Source organism: Coffea eugenioides, chromosome 9 (assembly GCF_003713205.1).
Source record: "Coffea eugenioides isolate CCC68of chromosome 9, Ceug_1.0, whole genome shotgun sequence".
Classification (NCBI taxonomy): Eukaryota; Viridiplantae; Streptophyta; class Magnoliopsida; order Gentianales; family Rubiaceae; genus Coffea; species Coffea eugenioides.
In genome coordinates, this window is record NC_040043.1 from 13,818,859 (window position 1) to 13,833,126 (window position 14,268).

Genomic DNA, 14,268 nt, shown 5'->3' on the forward strand with positions numbered 1-14,268 from the left:
TTGAGAACGCGCTGGCGGACCTGGAAGCAGACATGGGTAGGGAACTGGTGGCAAAGAAAAGTAATCGATTTGAGGCTCTGGCGAAGATGGCGGACAGTGACGAAATTGTGAGGGCCCGTAAAATTTCCTTATTTTATATCATTTTATTCTATTTTTTTCATGTATTTTATTTATTTTATTTTACTACCTTAATTTTCTACACATTTTATAAGTGAATATAGTTTTTAAATCATTTTTCTAGTATAAGTTAGTTCGGGTTAATTTGGAAGTGTATTAGGGACGTGGGACCCGCTAGTGCGTAACGTGCGGGAAATTTCGACGACTAGGTAAAATTTTGCATAAATGAAGATTATTTATAAGGTGTTAAGGGATAATTAGAGGTTAACTAGATAGATTAACCATTGGTAGACAAAAGGATAAGAATAAGCTTAGGATAGCTAAGTGGCATGAAATCATTGGTTGTGGACTTTGACCAACCTTTCTTTACCTTTACTAAAAATCAAATTTTGACTAAAATTCCCTTCATTTTCCTTCTTGCTTGGCCGGCTATTGAGAGAGAAAAACCAAGAGTGAGACTTCACTTTGTTCTTCAATTTCTTTTCCAAATCTTGAGTTCCAACCGATTAAATCGCAAACCCCTCCATAGAAGTGCTAACTAAGGAGAAATAAAGGTCTTGGTGGAGGGATTTTTGTAGAAGAAACCCTAAGCTACCATCTTTCCTAAGGTTTCAAGGTAACTCACCTAGAAATTTCCTTTTTGCTCTAAATAATTGCAAATTAGTGGATTAGAGTTGTTAAATAAGTAGTTTTGTGAGAAAGTTTATGATTTGAAGTAGGGTTATGGTAAATTTCAGTTTTTATAGTGAATTTTCTACCCTCATGTGATGATTGATGATTAGCCATGGTTTGGTAGTTTGTTATGTGTAATTTTGAGGTTCGATATGTTAGTTTCACTTGCCCACGAAAAATTTCAGCTTGTGGGGCTAATTTTCAGCTTTAGGGTTTCAATTTGGAGCTTTATTGTGATTGGTTTTAGAGCCACCAATTGGCTATATATGAAGGGTATTGTGACCCTAATTAGGTGTGTCTAATAACTTGTGATTTATATGTCAAATGGTGGTTGATTTGAGTTGAGTTTGATAATGAAATGTAGGGTGGAAAGTAAAGGAATTTAAAGGGAAATGCTGTCCAATTTTCTAGGCCGTTGGGTTCCTTCAAGTTTGAGTTGCATTTTGGTAGAAATGAAGGGTTTTGGGGTTGTTCGTGTCCCTAGGACCAACTGTTACTTTTTTTTACTCAAAATTTACATTTTATCTCTTTGTACTAGTAGTTAACTCGGAGAGGCATACAACTTGTAGTCGAGCCTCATTTATGTATTCCGTTTACTAGGTTTGTGAATGTGGGAACCCTAATTATCTTGTCTTAGTTATTTTAGGATTTCTCGGTGATTAAAGCCATACTTTGAGCGAAACTTTTGAAGTTATCTTTGTTTGAACTGATGAGTGTACCACTCGCATGACTTGTTGCTTAACTGTTTTACCTGTACCTGCAAAATGTGACTTGATTGACTGTAATACCTGCTTAATTCTGGACGAGACGAGGATGTACTTTATCACACTTGTCTCTCTTGCTTATTTGTCGAGTCACTGTATGTGCTTGTACCTGTTACTCGTTCTCTTGCCTGTGTGACTGTTTACTGTATAAACTGAAAATTTTTACTCTGCTTGACTTGATATCGTTTGGGGGTGTATCCAACGACCTTCTTGTTAACCTTGAGCTCAAACTTCATAGGGAGTTAATTGAATCGAGCTAGCAAGGGTTTGGTCGAGGAATTGACAAACCATGGGGACTGTTTCTGGGGAATTTCTAGATATTGGAGACTCTGAATTCCCGGTATACTCGAGTATTACCATTCTTGTTCTTGTTTGGAGTTCGGCCCCGGCAAGGGGTATGTTTGGTGAATGGGATTTGGCATTCTAAGAGGGGTCTACGGACATATTTGTTTCATTAAACGTTGACGAAGGGTCAACAAGTTTGGATCAAGTACTGCCATGGGAATTTGACTTCTGAGAGCCACTTGTGTCCTTTCTATTTGAGATGTTTATTCATTTCCCTATTTGGCGTATATATTTAATTGATTAAAAGCAAATCTCTATGATTCCTGATTGCTTGAATTTTGGTACCTCATTGAGCGTAAACTCACCCCTTCCCATTACCTTTGTTTTCCTTACAGGGTTCAACATGTTGGAAATCATGATTTGAAAGAAAAGAGTAGAACTAGTGATAGAGATCCCTTTTGATTATGCTCCTCTGTATAAGAAAAATCCTAATTGTACTTTGATCCCTTGTGAATATTTCGACTTGTATTGCTAGTTAAACTTTTGAACCTTTTAATGTATATATATCTCAAAGTGTTTAACCATGCAAATTAAGTGTACTTGTTTGAGATGGTACTTTTATTTGGCTTTGCTGAACACTTCTGGTATCCGTTTGGGAATTTGGACGAGTATGAAGTTTGAACAGGAAAAGAAAATTTTTTTGCGGGAGAACAGTTCATAGAATCAGGCCGTATATCCGACCAGTTATTGGCCGGATTAGCAGGGGAATTTGAAAAAAAATTTGAAGTGCTCACTGCCTTGAATCCGGCCGGATTGTGACGTGGTAGCTGCTGTTCATTTTCATTTTCGCCTTCGTTATTCGTTATTCGTTATTCGTTGTACATGAATCGTTTGATCGTAGTGTTATCGCTTAGTATGGTTTGGCCTTCGTGTTCTTGGCTTAGTAAGCTCCGATTGTGGGTTTCTTGGGGTTCTACCACGCGTTACACTAGGGACTGCGAGTGTTTTCACTTCGTAGTCCTGGCGAGAGTTGGACAGGTGGTCCGCCGAACCCTCTGATTCGCCTTAGGGGGAGGTGGGACTGTCACAGAAACAGCATTATTGGGGTTTTATCCTGAGCCTAACAGAATCGCGTCACCGTTATCTTCCCCTCGTCATTCACGGGCGACAAAGCTACAGTAGAGATTGTCCGTTGGAAGCTTAATGGAAATGGATATTTCCTTATAGGAGCTACATCAGGTTCTTAAAGAATTGAAACAGCAAGGGCGGATTCATCATGACTTACCATGTCCAAACCTCATGGACATAAGCGACATGGAGTTAATCGATGGCCTGAATCCTGAAAATCAAAGTGTAGCGAGCAAGAGGAAAGTTGGTAGGCCCAAAGGGAAGTGGAATTAGGTTTTATCATCATCTCAAGCTACTTATCATTTGCGGTCCCATATTAAATCCAATTAACTATATTGTCTGGAATATTAGGGGTGCTTGTCATTCAGATTCTCTAAAACATTTGCAAAAGATTTGCTCTGACAACGCAATTTCCTTAGTTATTCTTTTAGAGCCTATGTCTGATAATAATCAATTTGAAGTGGTTAGGAGAAGGCTTCGACTAGACCATAGGGGTTCTTTTTTGAATGGCAAGGTATGGTTTTTATGGAGTAGTGTTTTCAAATTTTCCTTTACTAAGTATGTGGACCAAGTGGTTCATGCGCGGCTCACTTTTCAGTCTGGGGTTGATATCAACTTGACTACGGTTTATGCTAAGTGCTCTCAAGTAGGTAGGCGTCCATTTTGGAGGGCCCTAGAGTGTCTCAGTGAGGGGATGGCTGAACTGTGGATTGTAGCCGGAGACTTTAATGTGGTTTCGTCAGTAGAGGAGCACAGCGGAGGCTCCCCAGTTAATGTTACAAACATGGAGGACTTCAATTCCTTGATGTTTGCTTGTGGGTTGTCCTCTGTTGACTAATAAGGAGTGAGAAAATAATAGTTGTGCAAGCCTAGGGCTCAAGTTTTAATCCAAAGTTGAATTAATATTCCAATTATTTTTCTTGTCAAGTAATGGACATATCACACAACTGTATTCTATATCATCTCTCAATGTATCTACAGCGTGCTCAATTAACTTTATGTCTTTCTTAAGATCAAAAAAGGTTAATTACACCCTTTAAGAGTCTAGGTGATATTAGTGCGTTATACAAATACTAACTACCTTTGTGATTATGTTAAGTATGTTTATTTATCTAATACATAGTTGTATCTCCTTTCTCAATTCAACATAAATCCAAAAGTAATAGGAAAGGACTATTTATGGAAGCCAAGCATTAACACTAGCAAAAAGTCCTTTCTCTTTTTTTGTTTGGCGCTTGTTGAGACGGTGGCTCCCACTTGACGAAATCCTACAGGGCAAGGGATTGGCTTTATGCTCTTTGTGTAACTGTTGTCGGATGGCGCAAGAAACATGGAATCACCTATTTTTGTATGATCCATTGGCTATGGCGGTTTGGAGGCATTTTTCTAGAATCTTTGGCTTGCTCTCTAGCAATGTGTCTGGCATATGCTCGATGTTGAATCATTGGTTCCTCTCTCATTCTAGTGTATCAGTGTCAGATGTACGCGTTCTTATTCCGATGTTGATTCTATGGTTTATATGGTGAGGTAGGAACATGGCTAGGTTTCAAGCGAGCTCCTTCATTGCGGATCAAGTGATATTTCAAATTGATCGGTTTTTGGGTCAAATGGGTCGAGGGGATCTGCTTTCTACAATTTCTTATGTAGGTGATTGGGATTGCCTATGGACGGGGTTCGCTCGTGCCCGATATCGGAAAACACAGATTGACTTAGTGTCTTGGCGTCGACCTTTAAGGGGATGGCTAAAGTTGAACTCTGATGCTAGCATGGTGCATGGCAGGGCATCTAAAGGAGGGATCTTGCAAGACCATGGTGGAAAAGTCATTTTCGCTTATTACAAGGTGTTCGGGAAGCTAGATGTTTTGTCGGTGGAGGCAATGTCTTTGCTAGAGGGGCTGAAGTTATGTGCTAATCAGGGGTATAGCTCTTTAGTTGTGGAATCAGATTCAAGGGTGTTGGTTAATATGGTTTGTTTTGGTGCTCTGTCTAAATGGCCTTTGTGTAATTTGCTGAGAGAGATTCGACATTGGCTTGAAAGGCTGAACGGATCGCTACATCATGTGTATAGGGAAGCTAACTCGGTGGCGGATACCTTAGCTTCTTTGCAACTGGGGTTCCAGATACAGTATGATTCGTTTGCAACCATGCCGGTTGAGATTAGGGCATCCGTCCATTTTGATAGTCGGGAGGTGCCTAAGATTAAGGTATCAATTGTGCAAGGGTAACGTTGCCTTTTATTCTCTAAAACCATGTATTCTTTGGAATGTGTCAATAAAATATAGGGCTGGCCCTTTTCTCAAAAAAAAAAAACTCACATAGTTGCTATTACAAAATCTACATTCCTTAAGCTTCAGCATGATTTTAACTTATCTCTTTAAATTTCTAAATGAGAATTATATGCTCTATAGTCGACATATGGTTTTATTCAAGCAATTCAAGTTTCATGTTCTTTTACATTTGGACTTACAGAAGGAGTATAGCCACCATTCCAGTGATTAATTAAGTAATGTTGCACTAAATAATAAAAAATTAGCAATAACAAAGTCTATTAATTCTAGCTTTTAGTGCATTTTGGTTAACATAAATCCATGTTTGATACCAATTTATGTGCTAATAATAAAGAGTCATGAATTCCTTAGGTTTAGACTAACTAATTACTGTTCAAGCCCAAAATTTTTTTTTGTTCAAACTGACGAACCAAAAACGGAAAGAAAATTAAAAAATAGTTTGAAGTAATTTCTCATATCTAGGTTATTGACTTACCATACATACATTAGTGTTAAAAAAATCTATATTTAATTAATTTCCATATGATCATAGATTTTCTCTTTAAATTTCTAAATAGAAATATACAGATAAGCTGTGACACAAATTCAAAATTTCATAGACGTGTAGATTTGGACGTATACAATGTCCTAAAGATAAAGCAACCCTAGTGAATCATCTTAATTAGCCTTATCTATTATTCTCCATCATTCCTAAATTGCACACTAGTCCAAGGACTGCTCGACAAATACACGACGTCCTAAATAGTAATTTCATCTTCTCAACCTCAGACCCATAGATACTATAACACCCAATTCTTGTCCTTTTGAACTTCAATTCCCTAGTTCCCAACAACCCTTTATTTTCAACCTTACAAAAACTAAAACCCTTTTTGATGTTTTAGTTTTTTCTTTGAATTTTCTAACCACAGTTGGTCATTGAAGGATTGACTTTTTAAGACAGGGCGTTGATTTAGTGATTAATTAAGTAATGCCATATTGAATAATAAACAATTAGCACTAACAAAGTCTATTAACAGGCTTTTAGTGCATTTTGGTAAACATAAATCCACGCTTGATACCAATTTATGTGCTAATAACAAAGAGTCATGAATTCCTTAGGTTTGGACTAATTAATTACTATTTAGGCAAAAAAAAATTTTATTCAAACTGACTATCCAAAAATGGAAAGAAAATTAAAAAATGGTTTGAAGTAATTTCTCATATCTAGGTTATAGACTCACCATACATATATTAGTGTTAAAAAATGTATATTTAATCAATTTCCATATGATCCTAGATTTTCTCTTTAAATTGTTTAGTAGAAATATACAGATAAGCTTTGACACAAATTCAAAATTTCATACATGTGTAAATTCGGATGAATACGACGTCCTAAAGATAAAGCAACCTAGTAAATCATCTTAATTAGCCTTATCTGTTATTCTCCATCTTTCCTAAATTGTACACCAGTCTAAGGACAGCTCGACAAATACACGACGTCCGAAATAGTAATTTCATCTCCTCAACCTCGGACCCATATGTACTCCAACACCCATTTCTTACCCTTTTAAACTCCAATTTCCCAGTTCCCAAAAACCCTTTATTTTCAACCTTCCAAAAACTAAAATCCTTTTTGACGTTTTAATTTTTTTTCTCTGAAACTTCTAAACGCAGTTGGTCACCGAAGGATTGACTTTTTTAGGAAAAGGCCTTGATTCAGTCTTGATTGATTTTTATGGGGAACTTTGCCTCATTGGTAAGTTTTTGGGTACAAGTTCGATTCTTTTTTGCATAATGTTTAATTGATTCCCCTATACATTTATGATTTATATCCCTTTTTAGGTTGAAATTTTAGTTTAATCCATAATTTTTGTGAGGAGATAGAAACTCTTGAAGTTTTTAAATGAAATTGCTAGAAAAAGTTAGTATAGTGTTTTCAATTTCCACCTTTCTATCTTGTTTTTATTTTTGCTTTTTGGTTTTAATATTTTTGAAAACCCTTTTGGATTTTATGTGCGATTTTGCTTTTGTAGGGTTTCATGAAGGAGATGTGGGAGGGTTTTGAGATCAAATGTTCCGCAAAAAGAGAAAAGGGAAATTTTGGATTAAAATAGGAAAGTGATGCAAACAATGCTGTTGTTGATGACGTTGGACAAGGAGAGGGGGTCGAAGGGAAGGAAGAAAACAATTCAAAAAGCAATAGTGGTGAATATTCTGAGGATTCCGTGACGAAGGGAGTCTAATTTTCCTTCAACACCTAGGGGTTTAATCATTGAGCAAGTGAATAAGTTTAAACCTTTGCCATGTGGTACCAATGCTGCCCATGTTGGAGTTGTAAGTGTTGGCATGTGTGGGGGTCCTATTGATAGGGGTACAGAACTGGAGTTCTTTACGGCAGGGAGTGCAAAAGTTACAAAAAATTGGGAGGATGGGAGTATGCATGAAGCTTTGGAAGATGGTAGAGATGTTGATATAGGTGGAGATGTGGCTATTGATCTTGGCTTTAGTACCGATGAAAGCAAGCAAGAAACTAGCAAGGGCTGTAGAGGAAGGAAAAGGATGACATTGGAGAATCCTAGTGGCAATAGGGTTAATGAAGATGGTGGATACAGGGCTGAAAATTTGGCTGTGGAAGCTAGGCCGTGGAAGATTTTGAGGTCCAGGACAATAGGTTCAACTGGTAGTGTGAAGCAGACTCGCGGAGAAGGAAATACAAGAGATCACGAAAATGAGTTAAATGTGGAACCTAACATGCCCAAACTCCAGGCGTAGTGGGACGTAACACAAAAAAATAGTTGCTAAGAAATCGAATCATCAGCATTCTCAAGGAGGTAGGTTGGACCATTCAGTATCAACCAAGAAGGAGCAAAAAGCACTTTGATGCAGTTTATGTTGATTATCAAGGAAGAACATACTGGTCAATTACCTTGGTTTACAAAAGGCTTAAAGAAATGGTTGAAGATAGGACTGCAGATGCTAAAGCCATATCCGCTTTTACTCTAATTCTAGAAGAAGAACTTAGCAAGCTGTATAGAATTACATAAGGGAAAGGGAACAAATACAAAAAGCTAGCAAAAGTGGGTGGCAAGTTTTAGACCATAACACTTAAGTGTTGCAAAAAATAGTTTATAAAAGACTTGTATTAAGAGTTGAAAAAATGAACTTATATTCTTCATTCATCAACTTACAATTCGTAGTGTTTACATAAAATAAACTGACATAATTTTTAACTGGCAAATCTCCATAAAATTCTCAACAAAAATACTTGCTAGCAAATTAACATGATCTTCCACTTATCAAATCTTAGCAAAAATATTTGTTAACAATTTAACGTGATCTTTTTTTAACAAATATCCTAACTACATTTATTCAGTAATTAACTAAATTATTTTCGTACCAAAAGAAATCCAGAAAAGAACTACGAAAAAGTTGCATACTCTAACACTCCTCCTTGCTATTTTTGCTGCAAATTTTGAATTACATTCTTAAATCTTTAGACCTTGTTTTGGACGAGCTTTTGTCAGAAGCTCTACAACCGAAGATTGCCCTTACAATGAACTTCTTCTTTTCGTTTTCGAGGTGAAGATCAGCCTTGTAACATGACAAGTGTCCGTTTTACCTAATAGTTTATACATATTTTAGTTTATTTATAGTTAATTCTGAACTCCTAAGATAATGTGAGTGACCATTTTGGCAATATTTGATGTCTTTGAATAGCATTGAGAAGACTTGTGAATTCGTTCTTTTTAGTTGTTAATGTTTATCATATTTTGTTAGGGATGAAGGAACAAGGGCAATACGGGGCTGTTTAGAAAAAGTCATCACCGGATTGTATAAGAGTATACGGGGTCCGATAGTGAATTTCGAATCAGATATCAAATCGGATACCGCTAGAATGTTTTGCAAGAGAAATAGTGTTGAGCAGTATACGGCGTCGGATTAAGGGAGTGAAGTCGGATAATTGCGCCAGACACTCGTCAGAGAATTTTTTGAAGAAGAGTGTTTAACAGTATATGGCGCCAGATAGTGAAATTCGCTTTAGATACTGCTTCATATACTTGGGCGGAAAAAATCTGCAAATTGCGCAACTTGTACAACTTGCAGATATCTTTTCATCCTTCTTTCTTGCAGCATCAATGACTTTTTGGCAGCAACATTTTAGGCCCAAGACATCAACTTTTGTCAACTTTGTGTCATTTCATCTCACAATCTTGACTCTTCAACACCAAGCCAAGGTTCTTGTGGAAGATTCAAGAACTCTTGAAGATTATAACTAGAGGAGCCTTTAGTCTTAGAAAGAGCTTTTGGGGAGTTTTAGTTTTAGTTAGTCTTAAAGAGGGAGAGAGCTTTGGAGCAAAAGAGAGAAACAAACAAACCCACCACATTCATAGCCTTATCCATTTCTCTTAGTTTGTAGGACTAGTTTAGGATTTGTATTATGTATCCATTCTTGTAAAAGCTGAGCAAGGAGGAAGATTGAGATGAAGAAGGGGCACGGTGGAGGCTCTAGTGACAAGGGTTATCCTCTTTCCCAAACTCTTTATCTTGTATTTAACTCCATATTTAGTGAATCTACTAGTTTGGATACTATGTTGTTGATGTTGTTTTAAAGTTCATGCCTTGGGTATTTGGTTGAACTATCTATGATTGTTATGTGTTGATTTCTTGATTATTTTGGGCTATTATCTTGATTGAGTTATTTAGCACTTTTGTTCTCAAAATCATGATTAACTGGCCATTAATTGTGATAATGTCAAGGTGTTAGATTTGCAATGAAAATTAAAATTTGACACTAGTTCATGAAAGTGTTAAACCTAGGGAGTACACTCACGAAAGTAGAGGTGCACCTTTGTGGCTTGTTTTGTAGTAATTTCATAGAAGCAAATGAGCTTATGATTGATTTCATAATCACGAAAGTAGGTATGGATTAGCTATAAGTATGGTTGGTACACCAGTGAAAGCGGGTATCACGTACACAAGGAAATTATGCCATGTCTTAACTGAGATTTTAGTACTCAATTAGTCGAGAAATTGCACTAACATGAGTAGATAGGGATTCCATTACCCGGGGGGCTTTCATTTGTATTTTCTTCCCATTAGTAGTTTAAATTTGTTGATTTTAATTTGTTGGTAGTCTAAATAATAGAGAAACTTTAGTAGTGCCGGTAGTTGTCCGTTTTCTCTGTGGGTTCAACCCTAATTATCCTATACTCACTCACGACCCATATACTTGCAGAAAATCACGTGTGGGGTAGTTTAGGAGATTATAAGTTCAAAACTTGACTGTGAATTGAGTTTTATTGTTGTATGCATACCCAACGCACGTCACAACATACCGCTTCTTTTGGTTTCTTGCAGCAAACTCCAGTTCTTTGGGTTTCTTGCACCAAACTTCAAACAAAAGATGGTTTCTTTGATGTATTCAAATAATCTTCTCGTAAGTTCAACGTGAAACACCCTTCTATGATATTTGATCCTATACAAGAAAATATGTAACACATAAAATGCCTGTTATGAGATAAATAAAATAAGCTCTAAAACATTTGTATAGTTCTTCACAAATTTTTTCATCACCATCATACTTGGATTTTTCATGAATCATCATAGTACAAGTTCTTTCAATCGGCTTATCAATGGTCTTTTCTTGAATTTTATCAGTTCCTAGCAGCATAGAGAGTAAGACAAATCTGCAAAAAAATTGCATATTCCAATAGAGAGTAAAATTGAAAAAGGTCATTATAAGAAATATGTTGCTAGTAGCACAACTCTTTCCAACTGTAAAGCAAACTCCAATGCTAAGCCACATCTTAGAGAAAACCCATCTAGGAAGAAAAAAGTGGATATTTCTTAACAAGGTAATCAGGTGGTATTCTCATGTAGGAGAAAGTCAAAATCAAGAAAGGAAGGAGAAAGAAAGCCTTGTGCTCTTTCGACTCGTTGTCCTAAAAGAGATCATAATACTGGTGATTTTGTGATAGCAATGGCAAGGGTGATAGGAAATGGAAGAGTTATTGAAAAGGCAAATTTTTGATGTACTTTCGCATGCTACAACAGAACACGATAATTTCATAGTTTTTTGTGTGATGGTCTGTGGTAACATAGGTCCATCTCAGAAGTATCAATTGTAAAAATAAAAAAAAAAAGGAATCATGATAATTAATGGAAAAATGACGGGTGTTTATGGCATTTCAAGAAAAATTATTCTCATAGAAAAAAAAATTACAAAAAATAACCCCACCTCACGCATCTACAGGATTGTAAAATACCAAGGGCTTTAAAGATTAATCTTTTTTATTTTCATAGACAAAAATACTTGCTGTATTTTCTTAAGATCAATTTGATAAGTGTTTATTATTAGTATTATTAAGTAGTATTTTGTGCTTATTTTTGATAAAAATTAAGATGATTTATGATGTAACTTGCTCTCTAAGTTTCTAAATTTTATGAATTTCATTTGAGCAACTTAATGTACAAATGTTGGTTATATTTGCAAGAATTGAGAAGAGTATCAAATGATGGATCAAGAAGGACACTTCAAATCCATTAGAGCTCAATTCAATGATAACTTGGAAAGGAAGTTGGTTATTCAAGGAAATCATTCTTGGAGCAATACATGAACTCAATTGAAGACATTGTGTTTTGAGGCTTAGAATTGAATTGGAGCAGAAAAGAAGCAAGAAAATGTACTTGAAGACAATACATGACCTCGAATACATGGGTTAAGGTCGCATATTGTAGGTCGCGTATTGTGCACAGATTTTCTGCAACTTGTTCTGCAAGTTGCTCTATTTTCACATTACTTTCAACTCAATTCCAGCACCGAATTTTTGCTGCACATGCTCAAGAAATCCTAGAAAAATAGAATGGAAGTTTTATGTCTTGTCATTGGATACTTTTTGACTCTCTTAACATTATATATATAAGAATCATAAGTCAAGAGAGGAGTTAGTCATTAGAAAGAGATTTTATCAGATTTTAACTCTAGAGTTTAGTGTTAGTCTTTTCTTGTTCTTTCTAACAAGAAAATTGTGAGAACAATTGGAGATTTCATTGTACAACTCATTTTTGTTGAAAAAATAGAAGATCATTGGGAGCTTGTTCATCATCTTGGCTAAGGTTTCTTTATTTATCTTTTTACTTGCGATTTAATATATGTTTATATAATGAAACTATGTTCTTTCTTGCTATATATCATATGAGTAGCTAAATTTCTAGATCTATGAAGTATATGAAACTTATAACTACTTGATATGAGTTGAATATGATTTATACTCTTTACCTCTTCTATTAAGTTGTTCATTTATGCATTCTTAGCTCTTGTTGTTACTTGATCACCAATAATAAGTCTTTAGTTGTTATTATTCAATGAAAATTGGTAATAATAATGGAATAACATAAATGGAGTTTAAGTAGTAGACTCATGAGAATAGAAGTACACTTAAGTGGATTAACTTTGCATTTCATGAAGAACACACGAGTAGATCTAGTTATTCACCATGAGAATAGGAAAAACTAGTCTAGTCTAATCTAGGCCATTTTGTCATGAAAGTGAGTTTTGATAATATTGAAAAGAATCTCTAGTTGAGCAAAAGTAGTATCAAGAGGTAAATCTATTCACTTGTATTTTTTGTGTCATAAGTGGACTCTACATCTCTAGAGTCAAGAATTTGGTGAAATTTGTTCATTGTTATCTTGCAAGCTAATTAGTTAGGTAACTTAAGTTGTAAGTAATTGTAATTTCTCTTGCTTTTATTGATAGTTGGTATAAATAATAAAGTAAGTAAGGTCTTAGCACTTGTAAAAGTTGTTCTTCATGGGATCGACCCGATATGGTCTAAACTACTATTTAACCTGTATACTTGCAGTCAAATGGGCATATTTTGAAATTAAACTTGTACTCATATCTAGAATTCGTCAAATTTTTGGCGTCGTTGTCGGGAAGAAATCAATATTAGGAGCAAACAAACTTTATTAATTTAGACATTTTCTTTTAATTGTAGTTAATATTTTAGTGTTTTATTTGTACAGATTTTTCGGTTGCTTTTTAGTGTAAAAATACTAATTTTGTAATTCTCCTTTTGTTTGTAGTGTATGCACCAAATTTTACGGGTAGTCGCACCTTTTGATCCGAAAATTGAAAGGATACTATGTAGACAATTAAGGCGTACACCACAACAAGATGAAGAAGAATTTCAACACATAGAGGGAATTGCTATAGAGTTGCCTTTTGAAGAAGAAATGGCAGAAAACGAAACAAATAGACGAGTTCCTAGAGATTTTACTCTACCGGGGACACAAGGATCACAAACGAGTATAGTACGGCCAACGGTAAATGTTAACAGTTTTGAGATTAAACCATCACTCATTCAAATGGTTCAACAATCTCAATTTAGAGATAATACCGTAGAGGATCCAACTGCACATTAGTCACCTTTTTGAAGATATATGATACCATTAAAATGAATGGAGTTAGTAAAGATACTATAAGGTTAAGGTTGTTCCCATTTTCCTTGAGAGATAAAGCCAAAGTTTGGCTACCCTCACATGCTCCTAGCACTTTCACTACTTGGGATGATTTATCTAGAGTATTCTTGAATAAATATTTTCTACCGAATAAAACGGCTAAATTTAGAATGGATATAACTAGTTTTAACCAACAAGAGGATGCATCATTATATGAAACGTGGAAAAGGTTTAGAGATTTGTTTCAAAAATGTCCATACCATGAACTTCCCGATTGACTCATAGTATAAATATTCTATAATGACCAGGATTAGGAGATTGCAGTAGAGAAGTTTGCCAAGAGCACTTCAAAGAGATTTGAGCGAATAGAGAGGAGATTGGACCAATTGACCAGAATGTATACAAATGTTGAGATCTAAATTGGTTAAATTGCCAATTCAATCAATAATAAAAATCAAGAAAAATTGCCTAGTAAAACAGAGGTGAATCCGAGGGAGCATGTTAAAACCATTATTTTTCATAGTGATAAGCAACTAGAGGATCCTCCGGTGGTTGAAAGTAGGAGGAAAAGT

General features: G+C 35.6%; 1 non-coding gene across 1 annotated transcript; it reads right to left on the reverse strand.

The window, feature by feature from the left end:
• Positions 1-13,857: 13,857 nt before the first annotated feature.
• Positions 13,858-13,964, reverse strand: LOC113748541. Its single transcript, XR_003464395.1, has one exon. It is a non-coding gene; the product is annotated as a small nucleolar RNA R71 (small nucleolar RNA).
• Between the last annotated feature and the right edge of the window lie 304 nt (positions 13,965-14,268).